This window comes from Procambarus clarkii, chromosome 87, assembly GCF_040958095.1.
Source record: "Procambarus clarkii isolate CNS0578487 chromosome 87, FALCON_Pclarkii_2.0, whole genome shotgun sequence".
NCBI classification, from domain to species: domain Eukaryota; kingdom Metazoa; phylum Arthropoda; class Malacostraca; order Decapoda; family Cambaridae; genus Procambarus; species Procambarus clarkii.
Genome location: NC_091236.1, coordinates 4,266,502 through 4,279,295, shown reverse-complemented (window position 1 = coordinate 4,279,295; position 12,794 = coordinate 4,266,502).

The window sequence follows — 12,794 nt, the reverse complement described above, 5'->3', positions numbered from 1 at the left end:
GCCCACTGCCCCCTCCTCTGTTCCTTTGAGTTCTTTCCCGAGGGGTCCCCCTCCTGGTCCTCTGTCTGGGGTTCCCCTTCTTTCGACCCGGTCTGTCATGTCTCCTGTGTCTTCTTCCTCGTCCCCCTCCGATCCTCCTTCCCATCCTCTTCCTCCATCTATCGGCTCTCCCCGCCGCCTGTCGGTGCAGGCGGATGTCCATCGCTCTCCTAACGGCCGTCGTGTGTGCTCTCGTTCGGCTTCTCCTGTTGAGACACTGGAATCCGTTGCCCGGTACGTAGTTGCTGGGACACCTGTCTCTTTAAGTCAGAAGCGTAAGCCTGGCTCCTCTCCTTCCTCTTCCCCGGCGGGTAAGAAGGCTTCGCTTTCTTCCTTAGCTCCTACTTCTGGCTCTGTTGCTCCTTCCCCTCCCGTTTCAGTGGTTGCGCCCCCTGTTCCTGCTATGGAGGTTTCTTTGGCCCCTGCTTCCCTTTCGGTTGCTGCTCTTGCTGGGGTGCGCTCCCCTCTTTCTACTCCCCCTCTTCCTACTCCCCCTCTTCCTACTGCTGTCCTTGGCTGCTCCTCTCCGTTGTCTCCTCCTCTTCCTCCTCCTCCTCCGGACCCCGCCCGCCCACCTCTGATCTGTTCTCCCGTTTCCTTCCCTCCGTCTTTGCTCAGTTTACCCATGCCCCCTAACCCTGACTTTGCTGACCCTGATCCCGACCCTGATATTCTTTAACATGCTCTGTTGCTCTTTCGCCTTTGTTTCTTCCTTGTTCTCTGTTTTTGTCCTTTCTCTTCCCGTCGTTGTCCATTCTTCAATGGAACGTTCGAGGTTATTACGCCAATTTCCTCGAACTCCAACTTCTGATTTCGCGGTTTTCGCCCCTTTGTGTCTGTCTCCAGGAGCCAATGCTTGGTGCTCGTCCTGGTCGTTTTCGTGGCTATTCCTTTCTCTCCCCCCCCCCCAGCCATTGCTGGGGCTTCTAATTCTTCTGCTCTCTTGATTCGTGCAGATGTTCCCTTTGTTCCTTTACTTTTTCCTTCGCCTCTCCATTGTTCTGCTGCTCGTATCTTTGTGGGGAAATGGTACACAGTTTGTTCCATTTATCTCCCCCCGAGTGTCCCGCTCTCTCTTCCTGATTTGAAACACCTCCTAGACTCCTTGCCGGAGCCTGTGCTCCTGCTGGGTGACTTCAATTGTCGTCATTCTCTTTGGGGTGACGTTCTGACGAATACCCGGGGTCGCCTCCTTGAGCCGTTTCTCCTATCTTCCTCCCTGTCTCTTCTGAATTCTGGTGAGCCCACTCATTTGAACTCTCGGACTCGCGCCCTTTCTTGTCTTGATCTTTCTCTCTGCTCTTCTTCTCTTTACTTGGATTTCACGTGGCAGGTTCTTGATGACCTCCATGGAAGTGATCATTTCCCCATCCTTGTTTCCTTTTTCTCTTTTCGCCCTTCCCTCTCTTTCCCTAGGTGGCAGTTTGCTAAGGCAGACTGGACCCTATTTACCCTCAGTGCTGCTCTCTCTGACCTCTCCCTTCTGCCTCTCTCTCGCGCTCTCCTCCTTTTTCATGACACTGTCTTCAACGCTGCCCTCCGCTCTATTCCTCGCTCTTCCTCTCGGGGTCCACGGAAGTGCGTTCCCTGGTGGAATGCGGACTGTGCTCGGGCTGTCCGCTGTAAGCGTGCAGCCTGGAAGAGGCACCGCCGTAGGCAGACGACCGATTCTTTTCTTTTCTTTCGGAAAGCGAGTGCGGTGGCCCGTAGGGCCATCCGTACGGCTAAACGTGAATGTTGGGCATCTTATGTCTCAACAATTACGTCCGAAACCCCTCTGGCCCAGATCTGGAAGCGTATCCGCAAGATAGCGGGTAAGTTCGTTCCCGATGTTTCACCGGTCCTTCACCTCCATGATACTCTTGTGGCGGACCCGTTGCAGGTCGCTTCCGAACTGGGTTCCCACTTTTCTTCTGTTAGCTCTGGTCTTCATCTTCCCCAATCTTTCCTTCTTCGTAAACCTATCCTTGAGTCTCGTCCTTTAGATTTCTGCACTCATCTTCAGCTTCCCTATAATGATCCCTTCTCCCTCTCTGAACTTCGTTCTGCTCTGGCCCTCTGCGGTTCTACGGCGGCGGGCTCCGATGGTATTCATTATGAGATGCTTCGCCATCTCCCTCCGAGCACGTCTCAGTATTTACTGAGTCTGTATAATCGGATCTGGGAGTCGTCGTCAGTCCCTGAGGACTGGCTCGATGCCGTTGTCCTCCCTGTTCGCAAACCGGGGTCTCTGGGTACTTCCCCTAAGGACTTTCGCCCTATTGCTCTCACAAGTTGTGTCTGCAAACTTTTTGAACGTATGGTTAACGTTCGTCTGATGTGGTTCCTGGAACACCATCACCTCCTCTCCCCTTCTCAATTTGGTTTCCGCAAGTGCCGCAGCACGACAGATGTCCTGGTGAACTTGGAGGTCTATATTCGTACTGCTTTTGCTGCGAAGACCTCCGTTGTTGCCGTCCTTTTTGACCTGGAAAAGGCTTACGACACCACTTGGCGTTATCATATCCTATCTCAACTTCATTCTTTTGGCCTTCGTGGTCATCTCCCTCTCTTTCTCCGCAGCTTCCTCTCTCGTCGTTCCTTTCGAGTGCGCCTTGGTACCGCTCTCTCTCCCTCTTTTCAGCAATATGAAGGTGTGCCCCAGGGTAGTGTTCTGAGCACTACTCTTTTTCTGGTTGCCCTCAATGGTCTTCTTTCCTCTCTTCCTTCTGGTGTCTTCTCCGCTCTCTATGTCGATGATCTTACCCTTTGTTGTCAGGGTGATGATTCGCCTCTCCTTCAACGCCGGCTTCAACTTGCAATTGATGCCGTGTCGTCTTGGGCCACTGATCATGGCTTCAAGTTCTCTACTTCTAAGACTTGTGCCATGACATTTACGCGGAAACGGGTTGTTCTTCGTCCCTCTTTGTCACTTTATGGTCATCCCCTTGAATACAAAGATTCCGCGAAGCTTTTGGGGTTATTCCTTGACACTCGTTTGTCTTGGTCTCCCCATATCTCTTACCTCCGTGTTGAGTGCTCTAAGGCCCTTACCCTCCTTCGGGTCTTGTCCCATACTTCTTGGGGGGCAGATAGGCGCACTCTCCTTGCTTTACATTCCTCTCTCGTCCTGTCTAAGCTCGATTATGGTTGCCCTGCTTACTCGTCTGCTTCTCCTTCTACTCTTCGCCGTCTTGATGCTTTGCACCATACTGGGTTGCGCCTCAGTTCTGGTGCCTTTCGTTCGACTCCCGTCCTTAGCTTGTATGTTGACACTGGCTTCCTGTCTCTCCAGGACCGCCGTGATCGCTACTGTCTTCGCTATCTTGCGCGGTCCTTGCAACATCCTTCCTCTCGTCTCTGTCGTGCTTTAACTTTTACCCCTCCTGCGGTTCCTGTTCCTCTTCACCACCTCCCTCTTTCTGTCCGGTTATCTCGCCTGCAGGATTCTCTTTCCGTTCGTATTTCTGATGTTTCTCCTCGTGTTGTTCCTTCTTTGCCCCCGTGGAGGGTCCCTCTTCCGCGGTTTTGTACATCCTTGACTCGTATCACTAAAGCTTTTACCCCTCCTACAGTTCTAAAACGCCTTTTCCTCGAGCACTTTTCTTCTCACTCCCGCTCCGTTTCTGTCTTCACCGATGGGTCTAAGTCAGCGGACGGTGTTGGCTACTCTGTTGTTTTTCCTGATCGCACTTATATGTGTCGTTTGCCTCCGGAGACTAGCATCTTTACAGCGGAACTTTATGCTATTCTCTATGCTCTTCGTCTCCTGCTTTCTCGTTGTCAGTCTTCCTTTGTGGTTGTTGTTGACTCTCGTAGTGCCCTCATGGCTCTCGGGTGCTTTAATCCAGTTCATCCGGTAGTTGTCGAGATCCAGCATTGGCTGTTTCTCGTTCACAGTAAATTTAAGTCGGTTGAGTTTTGTTGGGTTCCCAGCCATATTGGCGTGTCTTTAAATGAGCGTGCGGATGCTGCCGCTAAGGAAGCTGTCCGCTCTTGTCCCATCTCTCGTAAAGGCATTCCGTATTCCGACTTTTACCCGGTTATCCATTCCTCAGTCCTTACCCGTTGGCAGGCTTCTTGGTTGTCTGTTACTGGTAACAAGCTACGTACTCTTAAATGTTGTGTTTCCTCGTGGCCGTCCTCCTTCCACCGTAACCGGCGGTGGGAAACAGCTCTAGCGAGGTTGCGTATTGGCCATACTCGCTTAACCCATGGTCACTTGATGGAGCGCCGCCCTGCTCCTTATTGTCCTAGTTGCATTGTCCCTCTTACGGTCGTGCATGTCCTTCTTGAATGTCCTGACTTCCAGGACGAACGTATGTCTTGCTTTCCGACCGCCCCTCGCGGTCACCTGTCCCTCGATAGAATTCTTGGTGACTCGGATACTTTTGATATCGTTCGCCTTATGCGTTTTTGTTCTCGTATTGGCATCCTTGGTGATATTTAGCGCCCTCTGATTATTTTGCGTATTTGATGGTGCTACATAGCCTTCCCGGTTTGGTGCCTTCTTTTGATAATTACTTACTTACTTAGTTGATCAAAACAAAATAATTTTTTTTTTTTTTTTTTTTTTGAAGTACAGTGGCACCTTTGTTTATGAATTTAATCCGTTCCCAGAGACAGCTCATAACCCGAAACGAATTTTCCCATAAGAAATAATATAAATTTAATTAATCCGTTCTGCACTCTCAAAAATATTAACCTCAAAATACATTTCATACATAATACACACAAAAATTTAGTACTATAGTATGTACAAGTTATAGCTTACCTTTATTGACGACTCTTGTTGGCATATGGAAGATGGTAAAGTGGGGAGGGGGTGGGGGGGTGTTAGTGTTTGGAAGAGGAATCCCCCTCCATTATAAAATCAGGCAGTGATAACGTCTCTGGGGATACACACTCTCCTATGTTTTGCAGGAGTACCACTAGGACCTGATTGTGGCTCACTGCTTGAATTTCTAAGAACCTTTCCATAGACTTGTTTTTTCTCTATGGTCATCTTCACATGTGTTTTCTTAGGTTGAACATTAGCACTGACTTTCTTGGGACTCATGGCATGGTATATAATAATTACTTTTATGTTTAGAAACAAAAAAAACTGAAAAACAATGAAATTCTTTACAAAGAATTCAAGCGCGGTCATCACAACGTGGGAGGCAGGGTCGCTCGTTGCACTAGGAACCACGCGCTCAGTCGACCCATACGTATATCAACAAACACACAGCTCGAGGCAAAGCTCATAAACTGAATCAAATTTAAAAAGAAATTTAGCTCATAACTGAAAATTTTTTGTAAATACAGTATCCACTCAATTTAACGGCCTCTTTTATACCGATCTGCCGGTATTAACGACCGGTTTGGGAGACCGGTATCTGGAGCCTGCTATACCGGTCTGCGGTCGATATTACCGACGGTCTGTCGGGATTGGGTTTGTTGTGGCATCAGCGTCCCCTCACATGGCGACTAGGCCACCGACCTGGATCGTCCAGAGTCATATATTACATCTTAATTTTCTTTTAAAATGATTCACTTTAATGAAGAAAATTGTAAATTATTATTAATAAAATATTTTGAAACAGTTTTTATTAAGCAAAAGTCTTTGTTTTCTTATTAAATACCTTTTATAGTATAGGCACTAGGTATTTTTTTTCCCACGGACCTAGAATGTACTCCGCTGGGCCATGTGTTTCCATTGTTTACTCTGAACTCGCGCGGCTAGCTTCAATTGTGAAGGATATTACTGTGCTGTAATTGTGATCTTCTTTTTAATTTACAAAAATGCCAAAAGTTACCCAAAGGAAGCGCCTGACGGTTGCACAGAAGCTGGAGTTAATTAAGAAACTTGATAAAGGATATTCTCATGCACGACCAGCAGCAGAGTTTAACATCGGGAAAAGTACAGTAAGTGACACCAAGAAACAGAAGGATACTCCATTAAAATATGCCTGAAAATAAGTGTACATACAGTATGTACCCTGTATACAATATAAACAATATAAAACAAGCGCTGCAGAGGATGACGTAATCTTCACAGCTTCGTAATCTTCAGCTTCATTAAAAGTAAGTCAATTTACCAATTTTATTATAGTATTACAAGATATTAATTGTTTTTTTTCAACAAAAGCTACATATTAGTCTCTGCAAATGTATATTCTATCGTCAGCAGAGAATAGGCGAGCTCAAAATATTTCGTCTTGGCTAGCTCTCAGTGACAAGGCTCGATCGCCATTGTTATGGCATGGCCACCACAGCCTGTGTTGTAACATTAAAAATACATTACCTGCACTGTTCAGGGTAAATCAAAACACATCTCTAAAATATTATTGAGAAAATATTAACTTGCTGATTGATACATGATATTCCGGGGGGATATTAATAGGGTATTAAAAGTATCAACTCAGGACAGAACACGAAACAATGGATATAAATTGGATAAGTTTAGATTTAGGAAAGACTTGGGTAAATACTGGTTCAGTAACAGGGTTGTTGATTTGTGGAACCAATTGCCGCGTAACATTGTGGAGGTGGGGTCCCTCGATTGTTTCAAGCACGGGTTGGACAAGTATATGAGTGGGATTGGGTGGTTATAGAATAGGAGCTGCCTCGTATGGGCCAATAGGCCTTCTGCAGTTACCTTTGTTCTTATGTTCTTATGTTCTTATGAAATATTTTGCAATACAAAGGAATGAATCAATTTTTTCCCACCCATCTGGGCTTGATCAGACCGTGTTCACACATCATCCATGCAGCAGCCAACAACTGGCTTAATCGTCGGTGTGGCACTAAATTGGAATGCAATTACACAATGAACTTTATTTAATTTTAGTTATACAGTATAAAATATATCCTACCTGAATGTTACTTGAAAAATTACCCGACCCGATTTAACTTCGGAAATAACGGAGCTCCGTAAATAACGACTAGGGCTCAGCCCTATATAGGCTGTTAAATTGAGTGGATACTGTATGGGCATTCGTAAGCTGAGGTTCCACTGTACTTATTTTGTTATTTGATTTCAGTAGTTTTGATTGCATGTTTATTAAAAATGCATGATAATGAAATATGTGTAGAGCATTCAGGCAATTTGTTCAAAGTATTATAGTATATTGCACATATTTTGAAATGGCATCAAAAGATTTATGATGCTGGTACAAATTTTGTCAAAGAGCTCCTATTATAGTGTACAATATGAAGTTCAAGCTTGATATGCTGTCTGTACAATATAATGTTACTTACCCATAGAGAATCAAAAACCAAAGTTGGCTTTCATTTTATAACCAGAGGATGCTGTGCTTATCTTTTGCAAGGGATTTGTATCTTGTCTGTATCTGGATATTTCTTTTATAATTTTCAGTACTTTGGGGGGGGGGGGAGTGAGGGAAGTTTGAGGGCTTTCATAATTAATGAATACTGTATTAAGTGACACTACACTAAGTTTAGCACTATTCTCTCAGAGTAGAAGAAAGATATTTCTGTGGTGAGCCCCAAAGGCTTCCCACAGCTATCCGAACTGATATGTGCTGTATTAGTTTGGGGTCATCAATCGCAGGAGTTCTTATGCCTACCGAGATTTCGTACCATTCATAACGTGCGTGAGGTTGGTTGGTTATGAAATGGACTCCTGGGACCTCTAGTTACAGGCAGCCATCTTGGAAGAAATTTCCAGAATGCCCTAAGGCTGCTGAGTGGATCAATTCCAACTGAGCAACCACGGGTGATGCATGCACCTCTGGTTCCCAATCCCTGTCCGATGTGGTGTTGAAAGATCGCTCTCTGTCGGTGAAATTCAGACCTAATTGTTTGAAGAACATAAAGGTCATGATATTGATGAAGCTAGGTATAATAAGGACCTAACACAAGAGTTGGATGCAAGTGATACAACACCAATGAGGACATTACAGCAAGCATATCTAGTAGTAGCCTGCGCAATGGTAGAAGTTTCTTCCCACTCGAGCATCCGAGAGAACCCATGCCACGCCCCCAACGAAAAAATGGGTCTGCCAGCCAGGAAAACTCTGGAACCTCCAAATGCACCCAATACAGGAAAGGAGAACTGAACTCAAATAAGGACAGATCCATCATGGAGGCAGAATCCGGGTCTTGCATGAGGTACGCAGTATTTTAACATGTGGGGTCTGTTTTGTTATGCCTACCTTTCTGGGTGCCTAACCCTGGTCGATGGCAGTTAAGGAAAACCCCTAACCACTTGGGGGCTCGTAGTCCCTGATAGGCTGAAATCCATAGATTAATGCCCTGGTCTAATGATTAACCCAATAGCTCCAGGGAGCCAAAAGGGTGTGCCACTGAAAAATTATTCTTGAAGTCTTTTATTCTGGCAATATTTCTTTATCTCCTTTGAGGGAGTCAGTACAGTACAGCACAGTCAGTACAGCACAGTACCCCCAGGGTACTGTGCTTGCTCCAGTACTTTTTCTCATCCTCATATCGGACATAGACCAGAACACAACCTATAGCACTGTATCATCCTTTGCAGATGACACTAGGATTTTCATGAGAGTTGGCAACATAGAGGACACGGCAAACCTCCAATCAGATGTAGATCAGGTCTTTCTATGGGCTACAGAAAATAATATGGTATTCAACGAGGATAAGTTTCAGCTCATGCGCTACGGAAAAATTGAAAATATAAAAACAGAAACCACGTACAAAACGCAGGCAAATCATAACATAGAACGAAAAGGCAATGTAAAGGACCTGGGTGTACTCATGTCGGAAGACCTTACCTTTAAAGAACACAATAAAGTAGCCGTCACAACTGCAAGAAAAATGACAGGTTGGATAACAAGAACTTTTCACACTAGAGATGCTATACCGATGATGATACTTTTCAAAACGCTTGTGCTATCTAGAGTGGAGTACTGCTGCACAATGACAGCCCCTTTCAAAGCTGGAGAAATTGCTGACCTAGAGAGCGTGCAGAGATCCTTTACTGCTAGAATCCACTCAGTAAAACATCTAAATTACTGGGACCGACTAAAGAGCCTAAATCTGTACTCCCTTGAGCGCAGGCGGAGAGATACATAATAATTTACACGTGGAAAATAATTGAGGGGCTGGTCCCAAACCTGCACACAGAAATAACACCACATGAGACCAGAAGACATGGCAGGATGTGCAGAATACCCCCGTTGAAAAGCAGAGGTGCAACAGGTACTCTGAGAGAGAACTCTATCAACATCAGAGGCCCGAGACTGTTCAACACGCTTCCACTACACATAAGGGGCATAACTGGCAAACCCCTCACAGTGTTCAAGAGAGAACTGGATAAGCACCTCCAAAGGATACCTGATCAACCAGGCTGTGACTCATACGTCAGGCTGCGAGCAGCCGCGTCTAACAGCCTGGTTGATCAGTCCAGCAACCAGGAGGCCTGGTCGACGACCGGGCCGCGGGGACACTAAGCCCCGGAAGCACCTCAAGGTAGCCTCAAGGTAGCCAAGGAGGGTAGTGAACAGCTGTGGACCCCTCATATGCATAGTATTCTCTGATTGTGCTTATGGTACCTCTACTCTTCAGTGGATCTATTCTGCATTTCCTGCTTGATGGAGTTCTGAGAGTTCTTCTTCTCCCCAAGCCTGGCCTGAGGCCAGGCTTGACTTTTGAAAGTCAAGAGGCCTTCCATACCATTTGCTCCTGTACGTTACTTTATTGTGCAACTTTGGGGAACTGATGCTGCACATGTAACATTGGCCTCCACAGCTACATATAAACACTCGCATGACTACATGATGCCAGTATATACCTGCAGTGGTACAACTGCAAATGTTTTGAGTAGAATTTACTACCCATGAAGGATACTGACCTTGGTATCTTGTTAGAATTGCATGTATGGGATAGTATTTCATTAGAGTATCCCCCTCCCCGCTCAGCTCGTTGTCGCCGTGTGGGGGCTTAGTGGGCGGCTGCCGGAGTGTGATGCTCCTTGGGACAGTCCTCTGTCCTTTTCTAGCCTTGTGCTCCTGCTGCCGTCCTCTCCAATTCTGCTGGGCATCTTTTCCTTTTCCTTCTGTTTCGTTTTTCTCCCCCCTCTTCTCCTATCTGCTTGCCGTTTCCTGCGGACCTTTTGCTCGTTCTGGTTCTTCCCTTGGACTTCTTCTATTTTGACGCCCGGGTGCTTGAGGAGGCATACTCTTGCACCCGTAGAACTGCAGTACCCGACGTCGAGAGCGAGGGGAACCTTTTATTGTCAATCCCCATTTCGTCACTGAACCCGATCTCGACGGACTGTCGGTTTCTTAGGTGGCGTTTGTGGGGCGTATACTCACGACGCACCCCTAGGAGGCCCCGGCAAGATCGGCGATAGCTTCTTGCTGGGTGTCCTGCCTCTAATTGTGGCTCCGTGGTGGGTGTGGGGGCACATTCGTGAATGAATTCTTCTTTTCGTCATGATGATAAACCCTGTTTTGGCTGCTTCTGGTTTACCTTCTCAGGCTCGTGGGGTGGGCGACCAAGCCCCCGGGTCGGTCCGTATTGGAAGACCGGGCTCTGTAGCCTCCTCTGCATTGGGCCCCGACCTTGCTCCTCCTTTGGCCTCTCTGACTCCTTCCCCTGGCTCCCCTCCCTCCTCTGTGGTTGGGTCGAGCCCCAAGCCCCCAGTGGTGACTACCTCGTCCCCTGGCGCGGCTCCTTCTCTAGTTGTAACTACTGTGCCTTTTAACCCCTCTCTATCTGGGGGTTCTCACCGCCGTCCTCGTCACGGCCGCCCTCGCTCGATTCCTTCCAGTTCTGCTACCTATCAAGCCTTGTTTGGTCCCGCTTCGTGGGCCAAATATTTTGATCTCCTCCCTCTTGATTCTGCGCCTCCTGACGATTTCTCCCTCTATCGACATCTCGTTGATTCCGTGGATGCCTCCATTACTTTCAACCCCACTCGTCTCGGTACACGTGTCGTTGCTGCTCCTTCTCAGGATGCTGCTTCCCGCTTGGCTGCCTTATCCTGCCTTGGCGAGACCCCTGTTCGGGTCTCGAAGAACGCTCAGTTGAATGCCAGTGTTGGCACTATTTTGCTCCCGCCCCATGTTGCGACCGGTGTTCGGGACCTGCGCGACTGCCACGACGATATTCAACATATCCTTGCTGCCCAGGGCCATTCTATTCTCCAGGTGGACACGTTTACTCGTCCATCTCGTGGTAGTCGTCGTCAACCCCTCCGGGTTGTGAAGATTACCTTTGATGGTAGGACCCTTCCACCCTCTGTCATTCTTGCTGGTGCCAGGTGCTCTGTCCAGGATTACATTCCTTCTCCTCGGCTCTGCAACAAGTGCTGGAGGTTTTGGCATGGTGCCCTCCGCTGCTCCGGGACTGTCTCTCTCTGTCCTTTGTGTGGTGGCGAAGGTCACTCTAAGTCGGAGTGCACTTCTCCCCAGGATCGTTGCCTCAACTGCAGTGAGGCCTATCCTACCTTCTCCCGTGCGTGTGTCCATTACAAGCTTGAGGCAGCCGTCCTCAGCTTGAAGCACCGGGAGCGTTTATCTTTAACTGAGGCGAGACGCCAGGTTCGCCGGCTCCCGCCTTATCCTAATATCTCTTATGCTCGCGTGTTGCGCTCTTCCTCTCCTCGTCCTTCCCGCCTTCCTCAGACTCACAACCGTTTCCGGGCCTTGGACCCTGATGCGCCCACTGCCCCCTCCTTTGTTCCTTTGGGTTCTATCCCGAAGGATCCTCCTCCTGGTCCTCTGTCTGGGGTTCCCCTTCCTTCTACCCGGTCTGTCGTGTCTCCTGTGTCTTCTTCCTCGTCCCCCTCCGATCCTCCTTCCCATCCTCTTCCTCCATCTATCGGCTCTCCCCACCGCCTGTCGGTGCGGGCGGATGTCCATCGCTCTCCTAACGGCCGTCGTGTGTGCTCTCGTTCGGCTTCTCCTGTTGAGACACTGGAATCCGTTGCCCGGTACGTAGTTGCTGGGACACCGGTCTCTTTAAGTCAGAAGCGTAAGCCTGGCTCTTCTCCTTCCTCTTCCCCGGCGGGTAAGAAGGCTTTCGCTTTCTTCCTCAGCTCCTACTTCTGGCTCTGTTGCTCCTTCCCCTTCCGTTTCAGTGATTACGCCCCTGTTCCTGCTATGGAGGTTTCTTTGGCCCTGCTTCCGCTTCGGTTGCTGCTCTTGCTGGGGTGCGCTCCCCTCTTTCTACTCCCCCTCTTCCTGCTGCTGTCCTTGACTGCTCTCTCCGTTGTCTCCTCCTCTTCCTCCTCCTCCTTCCGGACCCCGCCACGCCCTCCTCTGATCTGTTCTCCCGTTTTCTTCCCTCCGTCTTTGCTCAGTTTACCCATGCCCCCTAACCCTGACTTTGCTGACCCTGATCCTGACCCTGATATTCTTTAACGTGCTCTGTTGCTCTTTCGCCTTTGTTTCTTCCTTGTTCTCTGTTTTTGTGTCCTTTCTCTTCTCGTCGTTGTCCATTCTTCAATGGAACGTTCGAGGTTATTACGCCAATTTCCTCGAACTCCAACTTCTGATTTCGCGGTTTTGCCCCTTTGTGTCTGTCTCCAGGAGCCAATGCTTGGTGCTCGTCCTGGTCGTTTTCGTGGCTATTCCTTTCTCTCCCCCCCCCCCAGCCATTGCTGGGGCTTCTAATTCTTCTGCTCTCTTGATTCGTGCAGATGTTCCCTTTGTTCCTTTACTTTTTCCTTCGCCTCTCCATTGTTCTGCTGCTCGTATCTTTGTGGGGAAATGGTACACAGTTTGTTCCATTTATCTCCCCCCGAGTGTCCCGCTCTCTCTTCCTGATTTGAAACACCTCCTAGACTCCTTGCC